Source organism: Phalacrocorax aristotelis, chromosome 4 (genome assembly GCF_949628215.1).
Source record: "Phalacrocorax aristotelis chromosome 4, bGulAri2.1, whole genome shotgun sequence".
NCBI lineage: Eukaryota > Metazoa > Chordata > Aves > Suliformes > Phalacrocoracidae > Phalacrocorax > Phalacrocorax aristotelis.
In genome coordinates this window covers 73050671-73073647 of record NC_134279.1, presented here as the reverse complement: position 1 = coordinate 73073647, position 22977 = coordinate 73050671, and the positions used below count along the sequence as shown (strand labels likewise).

The 22977-nt window shown below is 41.9% G+C and overlaps 1 protein-coding gene across 6 annotated transcripts in view; it reads left to right on the top strand.

Moving 5' to 3' along the window:
• Positions 1-19216: 19216 nt before the first annotated feature.
• Positions 19217-22977, top strand: part of LOC142056695 (homeobox protein HMX1-like) — an 83825-nt gene continuing 80064 nt past the window's right edge. For 5 of the 6 annotated variants that reach the window (XR_012660416.1, XR_012660415.1, XR_012660413.1 and 2 more), the window contains exons 1-2: positions 19217-19585; positions 21652-22477. The gene's annotated coding sequence lies outside the window, so the exon portion shown is untranslated. The other variant, XR_012660417.1, reaches the window with a different exon arrangement.

The following is a 22977-nucleotide window of genomic DNA, read 5'->3' as shown; positions in this document are numbered from 1 at the left end:
CTAGGCGCTGGCTGTGACAATATCCTGCCGTCTGCTATGGATATTCTGCCTATTCCTGCATTTTCTCATTACGCTTGTCAAACATCTTTAGATGCCTTTTATGGCCCATCTGTAGTCCAACCTCCTCCTTCAGGCTGGAGCCAGGCAAGCTGCCCTCAGTTAGGGGCTCCACAGCAGATTAACTTCATTTGTATCTGGAGTTCCCATGGGACTTTCTAGTTTGGGGCAATAGCAGTGCTCGTAAGCCTTTGGGATCTGTAAGACAAGACACGTTCTTCGTGGCTGGAATTAGAGGTAGTTGCTGGGAGCAGTGGCTGTATACTGTAAAACAGAAAATGTTGCCTTCCCTCTCTGACCACAGGTCACAGGTCCAGTCTGCAACAACCACTGTCTCAGTGGAGCGTGTGTCTGTCTGGTTGACCACAAGGTAGTGGGCAGCGGCATCCTCGTGCAAGACAGAGGCGTTACAGCAGGGCTGGGCCGTCCAGTTCCCATACACACTGCCTGGCCTCACTGGCACAGATGGTCATGCGCACTTGTCTGCCTCTTCTAATTCCAGAACTGGAGGTGGCAATTTGGATGAGGCATATTTCCACCAAACCCTCACAAGCACTTAGCAGCATTCACCCCCTTTCTGGCTAAACACAGCTCCTTCTCTGTCTCTGTGCCTTGCTTTCATACAATACTATATAAATGAAGTAGATTATATTCAGACTGACAGTCCCGGCTGGTAACTCATGAGTCACACTGATCACTGCTATAACTGAGATTCTACATTCTTATCCCCTCTTCTCTATTCTTCATGAATAAACTGCTACCACCTCTCTATGGCTAAAGTCACTTGGTTTGTTCAGCCTGGAGAAGAGGAGACTGAGGGCAGACCTCATCACGGTCTGCAGCTTCCTCACAAGGGGAGGAGGAGGGGCAGGCGCTGATCTCTGCTCTCTGGTGACCAACGATAGGACCCGAGGGAAGGGCAGGAAGATGTGCCAGGGGAGAGTTAGGCTGAATATTAGGAAAAGGTTTCTCCCCCAGAGGGTGGTGGAGCCCTGGAACAGGCTCCCCAGGGGGGCATCACAGCACCAAGCCTGATGCTGTTCAAGAAGCACTTGGACAGTGCCCTCAGAGACATGGTGTGAATTTGGGGTTGTCCTGTGCAGGGACAGGAGTTGGACTCAATGATCCTTGTGGGTCCCTTCCAGCTCAGGACCTTCTATGATACTCGTGCTACCCCTTATACAAGTACCGGCCAGAATCCCACCAGCAATAGCCTCTGTAAATCCCCAGCTGAAAGGCTATGACATAGCTTTTAGCAACTTCTCTTTGCAACTACTCTTTTGAAAATCAATTTCATCACCACAAGGGAGGGGCAAAAAACCCCATAGTTAGCTGCTATTTAAATAGATATCCTCCAGGTGTGCATGGGGACAAGTAAGTAAAATGAAGATATTCCATCCTTCCAAGATTCTATTTCAGCAGCCTGGAGCTTCAGTGCCACCTGGCAAAGTATCAGCAATGCTCATCTGGGCAAGATGCTGATGGCTCAGGAGGTGCCAACACTTAAGCAAACTGCTCCATCTCCCAGAACAGCCAGTTCTCTTTGAACAGGACGTGGTCATATCACAGAGGTGGTCTGTGCCAGTATGAGCAGTTCTTTCCCCATGGCTCCCCCAGAGTTACTTCAGGAACAGAGCCAGGAGCTACTTCCCTCCTGTCAATTCCTGGGGATCCTTTCAGTCAGGGAGAGAAAGCACAGAAACACCACATCTCCGTACAACTCTGCTCAGGATTCTGCCACCATGCTAGGTGGCAGGGTCAGCACTGGTGACAGCACCAACACAATGGAGCATTGTCTTTCTTCTTGGTCCATCACCCAAATATTTCAGTAGACAATGCTGGAATCAAAAATGGTTTTCTCTTTAGAGCTCCTAGCCTCATAAAGCAGATTTATGCACAGTGGTATTCTTCTGGCCAAGTAGCCATGAACTCAGAATAATTTGCAGAAGTTTACAGATATAAGCACAATCAGCAATTATCTTCCGGTACCTCAGGGTATACCACTGTATATTGTTCATCCTGGTCCTGAGAGGCCCACCAGCTACGTGCAAATGAGGGAGGCACTGACACAGAAAAGTACCCTGGCTCTTAAGTCTGTAGTACCTCAACTGTACTGTCACTCATCCATAGCTGCTACTTGCTTATCTGTGAGCTTGCATTTTAAACCTATTAGTGAAAGAGATTTGCATGTGGAAGTTGTTCTGACAGCAGTCTGAGCTGCTACAGGCCCAGAAGATACCAGGGATCATGCTAACAAGCTGAACAGTACTCATGGTTGTGATCAAGTGCTTACATCTGTGTCATGGTCTTGTGTTATTTAATAGTACAGGTATTGTCTGTGACTAACTCATTGCTCAACAAGACAGTACACCAAGTTGTAAGATGTCAATTAAGAAGGAGACCTAGTCTTTCTTCCAAAAATATCTTCATTCCAGAAGCCATGAATTATCTCTTGCAGAGCAACATAGACTTAGAAAATCCATATGCAGTCTCGACATTAAATAGGATTTATTAATTTAATTAAACTGCTGCATCATCTAGGTAGGGCATGCATATCATCATCTAAATAGAGATAACTGCCAAAGCAAGACAAGGTATTTTCTTACAAAAAGAGTGATAAAATTGGAAGAGCTCCTATTTTAAAGGCTTGAAGCTACCAAGTGTATTAGACCACTAACACAAATGCACAGGTAGATTCTACTGGAAAGCACCATATTTAAGAGTCCATGGTGCAAACAGAAAGAGCAAGGTCATGAAAAATACTAATGATTAGCCTCTTTTCTTGGCTTCTGTGCTGACCAAAAGTGTTACTGCTGCATCATGGTGACGACAAAAATGGAATACAAATTTGGAGAGTTAAAGTCTAAGCAGTCCTTCAACAAGTGTTTCCCATATGCATTTAGCCTACAGACTTCAGGTCTTTACCAGCAGAAAAACCTGTTTGCATTGTCTCACATGATGCACAATCATTGTGTAGACAAAAATGAACAAACAGAAAAATTGCCACTGAAGTCCACCGCTGTCGCAGATTGACCAGTATCATCATCTCGGTCAAACCCAAGCCAATTAAACTGTCAGAAGGCCTTGAATTGTTATAATTTGGGTTACAGGTAATGCAAAAGTCTTGACCAGTAAGGCTGGAGTTTATCTAATACTGCCATTAGCTTAGGGTACACATTCCTGGCACAGCTGATCCCACAGAATGCTGAGATGTTGTAACATCTTTGTCAACTGCTAAACAAGTGAAAAACTTAATGATGGAATTACCTTCACCAATGGGTGACTACTAAGCATTTATTATCATTTCAGTTAGAGACATCAGCAAATGTGCATGCCCCTAGTGTATGCCTTCCCTGGAACTAAAGCTGAAAAGTGTCCAATTTTGCCAGAACATTAAACTTTTCCACAAAAAATTCCAATGAGTGTTATGTTTTAACATCTTTCCAGAATGATGTGTTCCACTTCTTTCAAAATACACTGTTATTTATCCCCCACCAAAGTAATTTCAAGTACAAAATGCATGATTCTCAGAGAAAACCCACACCAGATTGTCCTGCAGAGAATCTGGATGCTTTACCTTTCCTGGGATGCAGGATGATGCCAAGTTTCTCCCTCCCCCCCTGCAAAACATGCCCAAAAAATCCACCCAAACATCAAGCTGCCATCCTTCATGGGCCTGTACTCTTAGTTCACGTAGCACTCCCGAGACTGGCCAACAGCAGATGGTCTGACGGGGAGTGAATGAGTACAGAGACAGACAATTTTTGTAAAATGGCTTGCACGAAGTCCGCTGTTGTGCTGACACATTTGGCATTTGACTTACAGACAAAAAAATCTCTGTTATAGAAGTGGGGCTCTTCTTGAAGTATAGTCCTTCCAGAACCTGCTGTCACCTAATTCTCAGAGGTGCTTGCATACAGGACATAACTTTAACTTACTTCATTCAAAACTGAATAGTGTCCCGTCTTTCAGGAGATCATGTGATCCATATACACTATTTTTACAGGGTACATTGCCATGAAGTGGTCTTTTTAGCACAGATGGACAGACTTAATGTCAGACACCTGAGCTTCACTAAAGCCTTTCTAGTATGCCCAGGATATCTAGAACCCTGAAAACTTTTCCATCAAGATGTTCAATTAAAGATATGTGAATGCAATATTTTAAATTCAAAATAATTACACCTCAAGAAAGGGTGAATACTCTTTTTGTCTTATAATACAAATACCCTCTGAAGTAATTTCTGCCTGAAGACTACCAGTGGACCCTTCATTGTACTAAAATACCTTAAAATGTTTGGGTAGATGAAAAAAGACATCAACAAATGTGTTGTTCAGAATTGGCTTCTGTTTCAATTATGATAATTCGTCTTCTTTTAAAACCTTTTTGTTTTAATATACAGCAAGATTTCATCTGCTCAAGAATATTTTCCTTCTCGCTCATCTACTACTTTCAACAGTGTTGACTTTTGTATAAAGCTAAATGGAACAAAGCAAGTGCTCACACCTCTAACATTTTACCCAAAGGAGGGGAGACTGGTGTTGTAGAAAACAAAGACAACTCAGATACCTCTCGATTTTCATTACATCTGTAATTTGCTTATTAGTGTAAGTCTTACCGTCTTTCTCCTTCAGGATGCCAGAGTCAGTAAAAGCCAAACACAAGAATTAAAATAAGTTTAATATTTACCTCTTCCAAAAGGGTTTTTAATGTTTATTATTTTAGCCTTTGGAATAACCTCAGTCTTTTTGAGGGAAGGAAGAGGGGACAAGATTGTTCTTTTTGTTTAGAGATACGTGTCTTGCCTTGAATCAGCTTCCCAAACACAAGTTCTTGTTAAAGTTTTGCTGTACTAGGGTAAGAGCCCTTTAGCTCCAGATATATTCTATCCATAAAGGCTGTGTCACCTGCATTCTCTCTCAAGACTGGTTAAAACCAGAGAGCTCCCCAGTGTTCCCCAGTGTTTTTCCAGTCACTGTAACATTTTTATAGTTCTCTTCTGATCTACTCAAAGTTTATAACATGCTTACAGAGCAGCAAGACCCACAGAGTTAATTAAATACTACCACTTTCTACTCCACAAATGGATCTTGGAAGTATTTGAACACTGCTCCTTACCTGTTTACTTTGATTCCTAGAGACAAGGACAGCATAGGAAAACATAACAAGGGTTTTAAAGAGTATCCTTTACCTTTTGATCTGCCATTTTATATTCAGAGGGACTCTTTCAGCAATTCTGCTTAGGCATCCATAATGTGAACAGAATTTAAGAAGTTTTACCTGATGTTGCAAAGCAACTCCTGCAACTCCTGAAGAGTATTTCACCCTTTTCAGTTACAGAGGGATACAGGATATATCCCTATATTTCAGGACAACTTGAAATAGAAGCAAATAGCCTCCTTCTCAGTTCCTGATACAATATACAAAAAATATTAATTCCTACAGCCAGTTTCCACTGAGGGAATCAGCATCTTTTTAGCATCATCAAAGACTTACTGTTCAGGCTTTATTACTTCCAAGAAAAATAAGGAAATAATCATTGTGTTGTCTGGGACACAGTCGCATCCCAGACACCAAGAGGCAAGGCTGGAGCCTCTCTTCTCAAACAGAAGTACATTATTTTTCTTCTCTTAACTGACTTCTAAAACCTGGTTGCACAACCAGGGTCAAAGGGATATTCAGCCCTCTACCAGCCAGACTTCTTGTTTGCTCGAGAGCCAAAGTAGAGTGAGGTAAATTACTTGCGATTGAAAGTGCTTTGGTAGAAGAGGGCAATACTTAAAGCAGTTTTGAAATAAGTATTTTAATCACTATTATGGAAACATAAAGTAAGTTAGAGTAAACATGTAAATTTCTATTACCTGATAAACAATATCAATACTTCAGCCACTGAAAATAGCAGGAGCTCCAAAAAAAGTGTTAAAAGTGGATTAGGACAAACTTTCAGTGGCATTGTGGAAGTAAATAATCCATAAAAGAAGATTCAAACACTAGTTTCAAATATCATTTGAAAGATTTAAGAAGCATAGTTGTTCCAAATTTAAAACTCTACACTCCTTAGTAGCATTAGGACTATCAAGAAGTATACCTTCATAAGTTTTATTCCAATTGACTTGAATTCCTGCAACATTCTTTTGCACTGTGGATTTATAAATGAGTATTCTTGTTTCATTAAGATGAAGAAGGTCTGTTCCACAAAATAATCAGGCGTGTTGCTGTGACTACACGAAAAAGATCACCTCATGCTCTTTCTCATAATTTCTGATTTAACTCCAGAGATATTGGAACATGAAGTTACAGCAAACAAAGAAAATCCTCCTATACTGGCAAGCCACAATAGATAACTGAAACAAACTGGATTTGAAATTCTAATTATCCTGAATTATTTGCTGCTTACATGTATTTTATTTAACCTTGAGGCTCTCATCCTCCCTTCATTTCTCCTAACAAATCAATGTAGACAGCTGTTCTTTATGTTCTACTGAACAGCATCAGACATGTAGTAAGTATGTGGAGCAAGCATTTTGGAGGAGTACACGGGTCAATATATTTTGACATTTGCAATACAATGCTGAATCACAGCAACAAGCATGAGATTAAGGAAGACATAGTGGGTATGCCTCATGCATTTCTGATTAATTCTGGATATCTGTTCATTCAGTTAAGTAATGAAAACCAAAACGTATTTCTTAATTTACCTATAGATGCCACAGCTGGACACCTCTTTTGCCTATTAAATTCCTAAATCGAGTAGACTGTAAGAGCTCACGACCAAAGCCAACACAGAATCACACACTGTAGCTTAAATGTTTATTAGCTTTGTCATTAGAGCTGTTCAGGCTTCTGATTGTTTTTCAAACAAAAATATACAATAATTTCCCCACGTCATTTATATTTTAAGTGATTACCATATTGGTCAGACAGACAGGATATCAATATAAAGCCTAACTGAACAAGACAAATTTCATGTCAGACCTGCTGACCTTTTCGGAGTTACCTTTCTAATCTAATGTTCCCACTGGCATTGTCATCTTCATAAATAGCAAGACATACCAAAACTAACGAAAAACATCCTGCAAACCAGGAAAACCTGTCTTTCAATCTGCCTAACTAAGCTAGTGCAGTTCTCCTCCCACTGAACTGAACTCCTCCACTTGGTAAGGTGTCAGCTTTATCCCCATGAAAAACAGGGCTCTGTTTTGGTTTAAGTTTTATGAAAGGAAAACAACTTGCTCAAGTCTTAAACAAGCAAACAAACTTTGGTCTAAAAACATAAGCCCTGTAGGTTGTAACCAGCAAGTAGGTGTCAGTAAGCAGCCAGAGAAAAGGAAGTTGGACAGGTAGTAATTTAGAAGTATATGGTCGTTCGATGCTTACAGTCTGAGGTCACTGAGGGACTCGTAACATATGAAATATTACCCAGGGAGACCAAATTAATTCCTTGCTTCTGCACGCATGAAATAGAGTGAAAATCACATTGTAGAAATTGGAGTGCATTTGCATCAAGGAAGAATAACTGCCAGATCTTTTCTATTCATAAAACTACATTCTGGTGAACTTAAGTAATTATGAAGAAGTGCATCACTGAGTGGGTACTGGACTTAATTGAACAGAGTTCTGAAGTTATAAGGGGGAGGGGGGGAGCAGTGAAGGAGAGGCAAGGTACTTTTGTTTGTTCTTTTAATAGTATGCAGGTTTCCAGTCAAAAATCCTCCACTAAGGATCATTAAAAAAATAAAATCATAATCAACTCATTGCTATTTGGTAGCATGTACACAATGAATCTGGTGTTCTGCAGCAGCCCAGCAGGTATTTGTGCCAGCTGAAATACTGTAGTGAGCCAATCTGCCAGCACTTTCCTGGAATGCACAACAGACTGAAAGAGAGCAGCTTGTCAACTTGTTCTGGTAATGCTTCTGTTGCAACTAATCAACAAGTAGTTCCTCTTCTGGTATCATGCTGCTGGGTCTCTGGTACTGGAGCTGAACATCTTTTCCTACCATATGAGCAAAGCCAATCTGGCTGTACCCAGCTTTCTGTGTTAATGACATTTGCAGCATTTGATATCCTAGATATCAATGAGAACTCAAAATGGAATTGTTCATTTGGAGGGGACCTACAACAACCATCTCATCCAGCTGCCCAACCACTTCAGGGCTGACCAAAAGTTAAAGCATGTTGTCAAGAGCATTGCCCAAATGCCTCTTAAACACTGACAGGCCTGAGACATTGACCACCTTTCTAGGAAGTCTGTTCCAGTGACTAACAGATATACCTCAGCTGGACCTTATTTGAAATAACTAGTGGGTGGGGACGATAGGCAGCAGAGCAAGAAACATTTGCTAAAGCTCATACGGAAATGAAAGGTTTCTGCTGAAAAAAAAAAAAAACAACCCACTGAATTAAGCCACCTGAAATTAATGACAAAGGTAAAGTCACTGCAGGTTTGGCAGATAACATATACCTCTTTTTCCATAGATTGTGGTAAATTTGTTCCAATGTACACTATCTAGGTTTAAAGCTTAAACTACATTTCATTATAAAAACCTGTTTCCATTATTTGTCACAAAAGCAAATAAAGAAAATAAAAAAAAAATCATATATATTCATGACGGAACTAATTGTCCATAGTCATGTCTTGTCAAATACACAACAGTTAATAATTTAATTTATTTCTTTCCTTTGATGAAAATAAGTGTCTTTTCAGCAAGTAATCATTTGTTCATACAATAATTAGTCCAGAGTGAGGTTTTGGAAAGAGTTCAGTATAAGTGTATTTAACACTAGTGAAAACTGCTTTTGAACAACCTAAGGTAAGTGTTCACTTCTCAAAGTTTGGGCACAACGACTTGAATTGAAGTCGCTGGTAAATAATTCCAACACTCTTACAGGTAGTCTTACAGGCTAGATTTATTGAAGGCCACTAAATACAACATTGTTTATATACCTTGAACCCTGTGACTAAAATGCCCTTTGTATGTGCCTTCATTCCCATCTATTGCAGGCAGGTCCATCAGTAAGAAACACAACTGGAACAGGCTTGGACTTGAAATCCCCTGGAGTGGCTGAGAAGGAAAACGAACACACAGTTTCTTGTAGCCTTCCTTAAGTTTCTGTCCTTATCACTGCTGGGAGACAGACTACCAGTTGGATCATAATACTGCAGTCAAATCTAAATCAGCATCAATGTCTAAGGTAAATCAAACCTGCTTACCTGTAAGTCTGAGCATAAATATAATCTGTAGCCAGCGTAACTAAGAAAATTCATATTAGACAGAGGCTGCAAAATGCCACCTGGAAACCATATATGATAATGCCCCTGGTAATGGAGAGCTCTACAGTTTTGTTTTAAAGTCACTATCTACATCAACTAGTACCCTTTGTTCTCAAGTAGATTTTTCTTTAAAGCACAGCTTCTCCTGTATCTGGTAAGTTGAACAGGGCCCTGATGTCTCTGCATAGGTAGTTATTTGGTAAATATTCACCAATTTATTTTGACTAGTTTTAATCTGCATTATATTCCAGCTCTTTGAGCAGAGTGTTATCAAACCAATTTACATCAGTAGTTGTTAATAAGTGTATACCACTCTTCTTCAACATAAGTTTTTGGATTGTTGTTGGTTTTTTTTAATAAAGAATTCCATGAATAATTTTTAAATATATACCACATACTTGCCTATAGGATCATCAATCATTAATACCCTGGTGAATCATAATGCCCCTGAACAATGCTCAGGCACATGAAAACATTCACAAGTAAGTATTTTCTTTAATTAAGTGGCTCTACTCAAAGCCCTGCAAACTCACTCTGACCTTGAAAGTCAGGTTCCACCCTTAAACCAGCTTCAAGTGCAATAACTAAATCCCATTTATAAAACTCAAGAATTCTGGTAATAATGCACAAGCTTGTGAATCGATAAGTATGTTGGCTTTATAGCACAAGGAACAGTAGGAAAGCTAAAGAACAATTTGGCCTTGCACACAGTCTAATCATGGACACACAAGACATTTCTGTTCCAGGAGCTCGTTATGAGTTTAGGCATGGGAAACAGCTCGCTAAGAACAATTCTTGAGGAAAAAGCCTGAAGGTCATACTCATGATCTACAGGTCAGTGCCATGACATTATCTAAGAGGAGCTGCACAATGGTATGTGCAAACAGGAACATATCCCACAATCGTTTTGTTTGGCTAAGTTTTCCCTAGTGCAAAACTGGAGATATATTCCAGCATCCTTTAATATGTGTGAATGCTAGTGAGGCAGAGTCCACAGAGTATTAGATGATCAGAAGCCTAAAAAGTGTAAGGGATGAATAAAAGTTTGCTGTTAAGCAGCATTGGAAGAGACAAAGAAAGGCCATCGCAGCATTCTAGTAAGAAGGAGCAGTTAGAAATAGAAGAAGCAACCCCTTTCCCAGACAACTGCTTTTGCTTATCATGAATAAGCTTAAAATTATGCACAATTTTTCTTCCTTTCAAGTTGTTTACATTTGGAAATTCTTCTGGTGAATATAAAAAAAAAGAAGTTTCACAGACTTAGGCAGATAATATAAATGTATCTATAAACTACCATAGTTACAATTCTACAGTCAGTCAAAAACGACAGAGGTATAGTTAATCTTGTTATGTACGGAGAGGGATCAAGTCTCAAGAGGGTTAGAGCCTATTATTTTCTTTCAAATTAAATATCTCATGAGACAAAGCAGTCCTGGAGAACAGAAATCAGACCTGCAAATTTCATTTGTTCAACTCTCCCAGCAGTCAACTTTCCTGCCCAGAAAGGGATCAATATGTTTTCCAAGGTAGGCTACAGGCAGCACAGGGGAAAAATCGCAAAGAAACTAGTTGGCAATTGTTTCTCACCAAAAATAGGTAAGGCCAAACTATTACTGATTTATACTGAATACACAATTACCAAAAAAAGAAATGTTGAGAGGAATAAACTCAGTTTCTAAATATTCCCAACAGTCTTTGGAACTGTATAAATCATTATGGAAAACAGCACACTGAGAACTACATCTCTTCTCCCCCTACTGCCCCCATCAGTATTCCAGCCAAATGAATATTCAAAGATTCCCTTTGACCTAAAGTTATATTCTGGTTACAAAACTAAAACAACAAGCTGCAGCATTTTTAGCAAGATACCAAGTAGAACATCCTGGCATATCCATTAGCACTCTAATTTGGGGCTTATTGTTTAGGTTTCTTCCCAGAGGAGCTTGAAAAGGGAAGGGATTGGGACTTCATCTCTAGTGGCTTAAGTGACATTCTTAAACTAAAGTGCAGAGAAGCAAAGGAAGACAATACTACTTTCATCTATTTTGCAAAAGTCTATACGTTCCCCTGCAAATTCAGCCTTTTCTTTCAAAGCCCTTTGGGCTTTTCTGAAACAAGTGACCAAGCAGGAAGCGTTTAACCAGTTTTGTACTGCAGTCTCCTCTTACACAAAATATGTCCTCTCCTCCTCAGTTTTTATTCAGACATCAAGAAAATTTATAGAAACCTTTGTACAGCTATTTTCTTCATGGTGTCCCGTTTGTTTTCACAATTCTCTCTTTTCTATTGCACCATAGCTATACATGCTGCAGCCTGTGCCAGAACAAAAAGATAGGAACTCAGGCTGAGATACAGAAGTCCTTACCATGTTTAGTTCTACTGCACTAGACACATAAGTCCCATTTCCATTTTTATTCAGCCTTTCCATTGGCTCCTTGTGGGCTTATGTGTCAGCTCAACTTTACTCAAAAGAGTTTTGGGGTAAGAAGTTCAAGAGCAACTATTCTACTCAAGCCCCTTGAGTTCTCAATGACATTTAGGAATTGGCCACTGGGGGTGAGAGTCAGATTAGCCTACTGAATTAAACACCCTCTCCTGCTTTTAAGAGCCCTTGAAAATACTGTAGGATATTTTGCCCTTAGGCACACCAATCCGTATTCTACATTAAAGGCTATTTTACTACTTCCCTACAGAGTTTGCTACCTATGCTATGAAGGTTTGCTATTTAATTAAAAAAAAATAACCAATCCAATTGTTGGATCACCCAAGTACTGTTTAGCCTTGTAAGATGTTAAATTCTCTAAGCCATATGACAATTAGACACTCATAAGGTGAAAGTTAACACTGTTCTGTTTCCCAGAATGATATATTTAAGCAGCTGGTCACAATGTACCCAGAGTTTAATAAAAGAAACCTTCTTAGTAGCAGTTTTGTCTGTTAGCCCCATATTATGCCTCTGTTAGCTAGATCCAAGTGGTAATTTAGCAACTAATCCTAGATAAATTAATCTGAGTAAGTCTTGGTATTACTTCAGCAGCATTACTGGCAGTATTTGCTGCTGCTTCTACATCTACCTGTCACATTGGACCTTCTGGCAGCACCTCTTTGTAAAAGCAGTCCACTGGCTACCTCCTCCTCACCCTTCAGAGGGCAGTCCTTCATGGAAAAGGAAGAGACATTTTAAGGGAACAACCTGGTTTTGAGAAGAAATAAGAGACAGAACTCCCTGTTATCCATCATCATCATCAAGAGAAAGAGATGCAGCTACTCCCACCGAGGCCCCTAAGCCTCAAAGCATACAAAATCCTAGCTGGTCATTCAGTTTTTAAAAGAAAAATATCAAGAGACAGCAACATCGTTCTGACTGTAGACACTGTACTTGGACTATTTTACCTGTCATTTAAATAATCAGTACTTTATCTAGTCAGGCCAAGGGCCCATCTAGTCTACCTACCTTCCTCTTCACCTAAAGCCACTGTTGAATGCCTAGGGAAGAGCAAGGGCAGTGTATTTCCCCAGCACTCCCAGCTTTCTACTACTCTGGGCTCAACAACTTCCCAGCTCAGGCATTTTTGTGCAGTTAGCATCCCTTTGCGGATTTCTTTTCTATTAACTGGTCCTGCTTCCTTTCCTGCCCTGAGTAAACTCTTAGCTTCTACTGCATCTTGTTGGAATGAGGTCCTGCAGCGAGTCAGATAAACAGAAATGATAATCCACAGTTTGCACCACATAAACTAGTTTCAGGCATCCCTACCATCTCTGTTAGAGCTACACTTTTTGACAAGCTTTCCCTTTCCTCAGAGACACTAGAGATGAGCTGAAAGAGGTGGCACACCTTTGTGCTCCTGCAAGCACACCTGGCCAAAAATACCACCAAGAATGCTCAAGACATTTGCAGCACTTCAGTCCTGACAGTGGCATTAAAGAAAAGTTTTTCCAGTTGCTACCTGTGAATGGAGAACCACAGAAAAAACACATAATACAGAAAAAGAAGAGTTTTGTGAAGGAAGTACATACCCCTGCTGCATGAATAATGCCATGGGGGTGGTGGGGGAAAGACCATCATGCACAGAATACTGTAGGATTAGAGGATTCATAACAGTGCATTGTTTGGGTGATGGCATTACAGTCAGATGAGACTGAGCCCATTTACTAGCAGCTGGAAGGCAAGTGTGATTAAGTATTTCTACAGGCACACACTCAAATGCAAGGAGAGAAGTAGTATGCAGCCACCTCCTCTTCCTTACCTCCCTGCCCATCACTCTGTGTATACTAAACGAGGTCCTGGCCTATAGAAACCCTTAACCCAAGTACTTTTCCATCTTCCTAGAAGTTTATGTCAAAGAGGGAAAACAAAGTTACAGAACAGCATTAAAGAAAGAAAGAATCCTGAAGCCTTTGATGGTGATTCAGGCAGAGGGAGCAGTGATATGAAGAAAAGAGGATACAAAAAAAAAATCAAACCTGAAAACAAAAGACTCCACTCCTTTGTAACAATATCTGTTTAAAGAGTAACTGATAAATATAAGAAAGTGATTATCTTACAAGAACAAAGCCTACCCTTTTTTTTAATAAGAATGGTTCCTTTATCTCCCCAGCTATAATAAAACATGAAAGAAAAGAAAAAAGCCACAAAAATGAGCCATAGTGGAATACACATCTTGCCCTCTTTTGAAGTAACCTAAGTCCATAAGAACTGCGAGTGCTAACTACTGGAAAGAGCAACATTGCAAAGACTAGTTGCTAACTGGAAGGGAACCAATACAAGAAGTCCAAGTTCCCTTTACATACTTAGCATTTCCACATGCATTTTCACATTTGAATTAACTCACTGAACCTAAACCAGCTCAACAAGCCCATATCAGGATGAATGAGATAGCAGTAGATGCCTCAGATGGATTCTTTAGAGTCAACTCATGCCCTGCTATCACAGGTGACATAGTGCTGAGTTGGGGAAATTCAGTTCATTTACTGCCAGTCAATACAAGTGCCTGGTAACTGGTTGAGGTGTTGAGAAAATGAAGGACCGACACAGTTAAACAGACAACAGTAAAAACACCTATCCTCCCCCTTCCTTAGTCTCAATTTCTCTTAGTTTTAGTATGGGTTACACCTAGCCCAGGCTGCCATCCCCGGCTCTGACATGGGCCGTCATCCCCTCAGGGGCAGTGCCTTTGGGGGCATCTCTGCCCTGGGGCACCAACAGTCCCTCAGAGATATCCTCCCTCTGGTGTGGGCTGTGATCCCCTTAGGGTTGCTCCCACCCTGGGCTGCCTGCTGTCCCTTCAGAGGTGTCCCCACTCTGGCACACCACCCCTTTATTCCCACAATTAAACAGGATGTGACCCTAAAAGGCTGATATTGCCCCAGCAGAGATAGGCTTCATCGTTCCCATAATCTTCTGGTTCAGTAAAGCACTCAAGCAAGAGGCCTCCTCAACCATTTTAAAATTGGGAATACCGTATACAGCAGACCAGATGGAAAGGGACTCATCTCCCACAGGTTATGACAGCGATCCTGTGTTCAAGTGGTAGCTTTGATGTGCATTGGGCATCTGCACCAGTAAGAGGGAGACATTCCGGAAGGAACTGCCAGTCCACACTGCAGAGCAAGCAACTGACTATGGCAAACCATCAAGTTATTGTTTGAGAAGATAATTAATAGGAAAGACAAAAGTCACGGTTTTAGCTGAACCACGACAACAAAGAAGTGATGTATTCAAGACAATATTTGACTAAGAGAAATCAAACATTTCCAAAAAGCACTTTCAGCTGTTTCCAGTCTTTTCATTGAACTTTCATGCTTCAGGCAGTACACCTGCAGATAAGCACGGGGCGAGTTGGCTAAGCTTGCGTTACCACAGCATACAGTGTAGTTGGGGCTGGTTAGGGACTGTGGACAGGCAGCATTATTTAACAAAGATGGTTTTACAGTCACAGGGCAACAATAACCAGAAAGACTTATCTATATTTCTTTACATTAAAGTTGGTGGAGAATGCCTAGAAGGCTCTTTCTATGCTTCCAGAGAATTAAATTTACAAAAGATCAAGAGCTGAGAATACAGGCCTTAGAAGTCATCCTGTTATTCTATCACCTCAGGCAACTCTTATCACAATTTTTTCCTCTGGCTTCTTCCCACCACTTTCCATATTTCATCTCTTCACACTAAGCTTTGTGGGAAGGGGCATGGTCTGAGTATAAAAAATGCCCCTCTGATACTGCATTCTGGAATCAGCTGAGGCCTTCAGGCACACAGAGCAGGTAAACCAGGATACTCACCAAGAACGGCTGTTCTGCAGGAAAGGAAGCCAGGCAACATTACATACCCCACACAGACTAAAATCATTACACCGTTGATCTCAACTACAAATACTTTCATAGAAGTAATGCACCTGTTAACATACTTGTTCGTGCATCACATGGATTTTGTCTGGTTACCTATTAGTCATAAAGCAACTGGACTTGGAATCTACCTCCAATTTTCTTCCTCAGTTCCCCACTCTCCTTCAGATAAAAGTTCATGGAATTTAAGGTAGAGCAACCTAGAGACTGCAGGTAGAGATTGGAACCGTTCACACAGCTGAGGAGTTAAAGGAGCAAGGAAATGGGAGCACTGAAACACGGTTTCTGAAGAGCCATAGGACAAACATCTGAATAGACCAGTTCACACAGGTTTTCTTCCAGCCCCCCTCATCCCTGATGAAGTTAGTGTCACAAAGCTCAGTCCAGCCCCTTAGAAGAGGGGTTTACCATTAGGAAGATGCTTTTGGAGTTTCACTCTTCTATCAGAGAGATTCATCAATCAATTCAGGGAAGAAAAACAGCAGATTATTAAAACCATTCATATTGCTCACTGTCCCTTTCCTTGCTTCCTGTGAGGATCTCTGCAATAGTTTAGACAGGAGGCACTAGATAGGCAGTGACTGATAGCTACATGGGAGAAAAAGGAGACTGTCTTGTGGACAGGACACATGAGTCCATTTCTTCCTGCAGGAGCACCCGTTTGCACTTTGCAAGTCAATACATGCTTTGATTCCTCAGCTGAAGGACAGTGATTATACTGCATCATTAAACCACAAGAAAGCCAGAGAAGTAGAGACCATGAACTCCCCATATGTTAGTGGGAAACAGAGAACTTCATGCAAATACATTGTCTTATTCTCCCAGTCAGTCAGCAAGCCTTTGCTCACACTTCTCCTCCATGGACTGGAGGCAACTGGCCACAGCTGGCTGGCCTAATCTGGTAGTGACCTGTCCTTCCTCAGCATGACCACAGCCAGGCAATAACCAAGAGGAGCTGTCTGACTGGAACACCTCCACCCTCAGCTACTGCAACGGAATCCAGTTATACTTTATCAGTATTTGTTTTAACACTCACAGATATCACGTGCTGCATTTCTTTATTACATTTATTAGCTGGATTCTTAGAAAATAGCTTGCATGCTCCAAGTACAAACTTCTGCGGAGACCAGGCTCTTTTCCCTTAGGTACACTTGCACTATCATTTGTAATTTATCCAGTTCGTCACCTGCCTTTCCACTCTTCCTTTTCAGAAAAATCCCTGGATATAGGACTTCATTGCCTCCTATGTGACTGTATTTTAACACAAATGCAAATTCAGTCATAGGGCTTTGCACTAAAGACTTCTTGGCTGCAGTATTGTACTTGGAACTGAGAAGAAACAACCACACATAGAAGCCATGCTCCATGCTCTGTTCAGTACAAGAGACTTGTTTACTTGTCCCCTACAAAAGGCAGTGCTGTGCAGAGATCCCTGCTGTAGTTCCAGTTTGAGTTAGTCCTTAGACTTTGACAAAACGGCCTTTGACAGGTCCCTCTGCTGCCCTATGTTTACAGAAGGGTAGACCTAGCTTGCACTACACAAATGACATCAGAAAGCCATATACTTCTGAACTAATCCTCTGACCCAGTTCAGATGCATATATCCAGAGGGAAGGTGTTAGCATCCTCAGTTTTCCTCAGTTTCAGTGAAGCAAGGACTGAAGGCTGGTTCTCAGCATCTCACAGGCCCATGCAAATGTGTCTCCCTTAGCACTGTTTGATCTGTCTGATAAATCATGGCCACAAGGTTTTAAAAAAAGTCTAGAAGTGAGATTGTTGCTGAAGAAGGTGGTGTCTTTGGGGTACAGTTTGTCACTGGAAGCAGTTTTCCAGACATCCCAGCTTGAATTGTGAAGCTTCATCTCTTATTTTTTTTATATCTAAAGCTCACTAGGTCATCACAAGAGCCTCCTTGGCTTCCAGTTTTGGCCTGGCTACACAGTGGAAGTGCTGAGCACCAGGCACCATGCAGTGATAATACCATCAGCAGTATGCACAAAAGAGTCAAAGTTATGATGTTGCTCTACAATAGACCCAGTAGAGTGAAAACCAGCTTTTTATAGAAAGTAAGCAGCAATTAATCCTGGGAAAAATACCGATCAGGTTATGTTCCTTAAATGAGTCAAGTAGCTTTTTATTTTGGGCTGCACTTCACTACCATCAGCTGCTGGTAACTCGCACCTGTTTGTCTATGCTGAGCTCTCTGCTTACAATGCAATAACAAGAGTCTGACTGTTTATTTTATATTAGCCAGGATTCTTAGTCCTGGTTTCTTTCCAGTACCATCTCCTCTTCCACAAGGCTTTGGCCCTATGAAAAAAAGTAATATAACAATAATATATAATATTAAGGATAATGCAACTTTGAATTAGGTTGTGCTTATCAGCACAATCATCCCAACCCTACTGTGCTGAAACACACAGGTAACCTCTGAACTGACTTATCTGGCTTCCTTAAGAAGGGTTCTGTCATCTTGTGCATTCTCTTTAACGGAAATCTTACCCTGAAGTAAAAAGAAGCATGCACAATTGCTAGGAGGTTAGAAGGAGGAAAGGAAGAAACATGATTCAAAAACTGAGTTCAACAGAGCCTATTGCAGGTTCTAGAAGAACTAGTGGCAGTCCTGCCTATACATAGTATACAGCTTTCATCCAACGCACCTGCTTCAGCAGGGCTCAAAGAGAATATCAGAATATTCAGAATAATTCCTATAAGGAGCCAAAAGGTTTAGAATAGGACTGAAATGGAAGAGGGCAGCTTGCAAGGTGTCAACCATTATAAGGAGCAAACACTAGAGCTTCCCACAAGACTCAAGTAAGCCATCAAGCTTTTTGAATCTGCAATAACCTGTTGTTCAGTAATTACGTTTATGTTCATCACAAATAGTGCAGAGCAACATTTGTCACCACTGGAGAGGTTGAGACCTCTGTGGTCTCACACGTTACCCAGGAGCTATCAATTTGCTTTTTACCCTCCTCCCGTATCACAGATTTGCAGCACAAACCACAACTACTCTCCTTCTCCATAAATCCCACATGCAACTCCAGACCAGCTGCAGTAGATACCTGGTTTCATGGACAGAAGATAGGAAAGAAACAAGAGCACCCCAGTGACATTGTTCTGTTTCAACAATGGCCCCGCCTGCAGTGGGCCATTCTTCTTTGTTGCAGAGCACCTCATAAAGGACCTTGAGACATCTGCAAACCGGGGAAATAATCCCCCAAAACAGCCTCCTTTTCATGTCAGAATGGACTGCTCAGTACAATATCCTTTACTAACTCTAGGAAAACAGAAACAAAGCAAGCAAACAAGGAAAATAGCGCTAAGAACACAGAAGTGTCACCCTCTTGAACTCCTGAGACCTGGGAAAAAACTGTAAAACTGAAGTAATGTTCCCCCCATGAGGCACAACTAAAGACATTTTGCTCTGAGCTTGGGAGTCTCTCCCTTCCTCTAGATTTTTGCCTCAAACGATTTCTTGACATTTTTGATGAGGAGGAGGGAAAAAATAGGGTTCTTTCATTGAATGAAGAGAGTTGTGGGAAAATAAAGGAAGATTGGTGAGGAGGACTGTAAATACACTCCAGTGACTTGCAGCTGGGGTGTAGAAAAACACATATATCATACTAATTGTTGTTTAGTCTTGTGTGCTTGACAAGTAGAACATCTGTGTTTAGATAACATAGGCCTGTGATAGACTCAGAGGCACCCTATCAAACATGCTTGAGATTCCTGCCCCGCTGTGGGAAAGATCAACACACAGCGGTAAAACACGCCTGCGTGATTCCCCAATATACAGGCAAAACCAGCAGGTTCAGCGATCCTCTAGCAAGGACCGAGCTCCGTGGTGCTTGCGTCCCCACTTGTGTGCCTCTGCCCAGGTGCTGCTTCGGGGATCCTGAGATTCACGAGGTAACAAAAATAAATTTCCTCTTTGCATTTCACCCCTGGTTTTGTGGTTGTTCCTGTGTCCTGCCTGTGTCAGCTCACACATTTGACACAGTCAAATGCCATGTCTGGCAAAATGCCATGGACTGGGGAGGCCATAACAGTGACTCCCTGTATTCTGGGATGGCCCAGTACTGAACACTGGACCCACCCCTGTGGCCACTTCCTGGCTACATTGGCTCTGCTGGAAGCAAGGTCTGAAATAGGTGATGGGGTGGTGGTTGCCCCCACAAAACTGAAATGGCTATGTGTGGATTGCCATGGGAAGTGACACTGGATTCTTCAGGCAAGTTAGCAGGGAGATTGGGGTGGTTGTTATTTACCAGACTTAGAGCTCTTGACCATGAGGTTGTTGCATGATGGAGTAAAATGAGAGAATTGGAAAAGGAAGACGGGACTTTACAAGATGCAAAGGCAACTGCACAAGAAGAAATTACTACTCAAGCAGAGTGGTGCCATGGGCAGCAAGGTACTGTAAGATGATTGATAGCGTGCATTGCTAATAAATGGGGGAAGTGAACAAGCAGCTGTGTGGTGGTTAGTTGCCAGCTGGGGTTAAACCACAACAGTCCTTTTTGGCACCCAAAGTGGGGCTCAAAGGGTTGAAATAATGACAGGTTTGATTGGAATGTGCTAGACTGAATTTATCGCTGTTATCACTGTTTAGCTATTAATGGGCAAGCTCCTGTGCTTGCCGTGGGGCTGGCTTGCCTCACTGTATATTAGAGTGTAGTGCTTGTTAGTGGCTTCTTTTTGCTTTCGCTGCTTGCTGTACAGCTGTACGATGATCGTTTCACTGTGCAGTGCCTGGGAATATTGCAGTAACAGCAATGGCCATGCGTTGGTTACGGGATCCAATCTGGACAGGGTAGGAGTAACGAGAAGTACCAAAATGCAGTTTTTGAGTGGAGCGCCTGCCTCACTAAAACCCTTGATTATACCAGCAGTGACAAATGCTACAGGTAATGCAGGCGCCCTGGCAAATGCCTTGAAGGAAATGGGGGCTGCAATTTTGGGAACATCTGTTCAGGTAGTGAATAAAAGAAAGCTAGTAAAACTGAAAGGAGTTACAGCACAGGCAATGCGTAAACAAATGTGCAATGATCTTGTAGAGGCCACTGTCCCACAAGATCAGAAATAAATGGGATTACACCACCGGAAATGTTTTGCCGATGGCAAAAGTTTGCACCTACACAAAAAAGCTGACCACCCCTGGCCCCACCACCAACTCCACGCTCACCCTCTCCTGCAGCCGAGCGGCCGGACCCTGCGCCCTCCCTCTGCTTCCTGCCCAAAGAAGCCCGCTCCCAGTGGAGGGCCTGTCCCAGCCGTGGCTGCTAGGGCATGGCAGGATGCCACCAGCCCCCAGGCAGCTCAGCTCCGGCAGGGGCGAGGCCTGGGTGGGAGGGGGACGGGACCTGTTACTCTAGACATGAAGATTCATATGACGACTCCTGAGAATGGTGTATGGTTCCATACCACACCTTCTCCTCTTTGTTTACATCCTTTGTTGATGCCAGATTCTCAAGTTCTTGTGTTTCAGGTATCCTTTATGACTACCTGTGCCTTATCCAGAGGAGATGGCTTTGGAGCAGTGTTATTGGTGTTGCAAACCCAATGTTGAACTGAAGTTCAATCTGAAAAAGCCCAAGCCATAGCTCTCCAATCTGTGTGGTCAGTTACCTTACACCAGGTTATCAAACCTGGAGTAATATTAGCTGAAGGAGCTGGAGCAATGACTGGAAGGAGATGACACTCCTGTTCTCCTCCCCTTCACAGGTTGGCTTGTTGTGCTTTGTAGTCCTGTACTACAAGCACATACCTTGGATACATTTCCACAAGATCAACATGTAAACATTTGGATTTGGTTAGCCACCACTGTAACTAACTCCTCTGCTTTTGTATTAAGGGAAGATTAATAGCGGAAGACCTTCTGACAGCATGCCAGCCCCAGTAGCTGTATTGCAGAATTATACCACACGAAGTGATTTTGATATTAATGTTTCTCATTGCTATTTTTTTCTGGGTAGGCAACAGCTGTACACCAATGAACACTACAAAATTGACTGGCAGTGGACTGTTTCCTCCTTCAACACAATAAACTCTGCATCAATTTTGAAGGCATATGTCGCTTCAACGTAACCAATGAATCAGGCAGAGTAGAGGAGGACATTCAACATCTCCAGGAACAGGAGGTGCACTTGGTGATCCTTGCAGGTCCCTTCCAACTCAGGACATTCTATGAAATTAAACAATTTACTGGTGGTGCCTGGCTGGATGAGTGGTTTAATTCCCTGGCACGATGAACGGGACACCTGATTCAAAGCATTATTGTAGAGCTATGTTTATTCCTTTATCTATACGTGTTTATTGTGTGCCTCTGCAAATTACACTGTGCTGCACCCTGCAAGCCCAAAGGGACACTTCCAGCTTTGCCAGCCCCAGCAGAAGCGGTCTCCTGAGCAAAGGGGTAGAATGTGTTGTGGGAAAATAAAGGAAGATTGGTGAGGAGGACTGTAAATACACTCCAGTGACTTGCAGCTGGGGTGTAGAAAAACACATATATCATACTAATTGTTGTTTAGTCTTGTGTGCTTGACAAGTAGAACATCTGTGTTTAGATAACATAGGCCTGTGATAGACTCAGAGGCACCCTATCAAACATGCTTGAGATTCCTGCCCCGCTGTGGGAAAGATCAACACACAGCGGTAAAACACGCCTGCGTGATTCCCCAATATACAGGCAAAACCAGCAGGTTCAGCGATCCTCTAGCAAGGACCGAGCTCCGTGGTGCTTGCGTCCCCACTTGTGTGCCTCTGCCCAGGTGCTGCTTCGGGGATCCTGAGATTCACGAGGTAACAAAAATAAATTTCCTCTTTGCATTTCACCCCTGGTTTTGTGGTTGTTCCTGTGTCCTGCCTGTGTCAGCTCACACAAGAGTTTCACCCAAAAAGGAGTGGGAGCTATGGGGGGGCTCTTTGTTTTGGAGGCTGGGGGCAGCTGGTAATTTTAGGGGATTTTTTTGTTTGCTTTGTGGAGGGTTTTTTTGTTTGGTTGTGGTTTTTTTTTTTCTTTTTTTTTTTTTTTTTAAGTTTGCTTCTCATGAAGATGATCTCACAGTGAAGCCTCTCATGTTGGCTGTGGCTCTTGGTAGCAATGGAATCTATTAGTCACACAGAGCTGAATACTTCAGATAGCTTTCAGCACATAATGCTGGGATTTACTCGTTAAAAGGCAGGCTTTTTATAGAAGGTATTGAGGGTTTTTTACCCAGGGCTTGTGACACATGTTCTAGACAGCTCTGAAGTCCCATACTGGAGTTGCTTTCAGCAGCACCAAGTTAATTTTGTCAGGC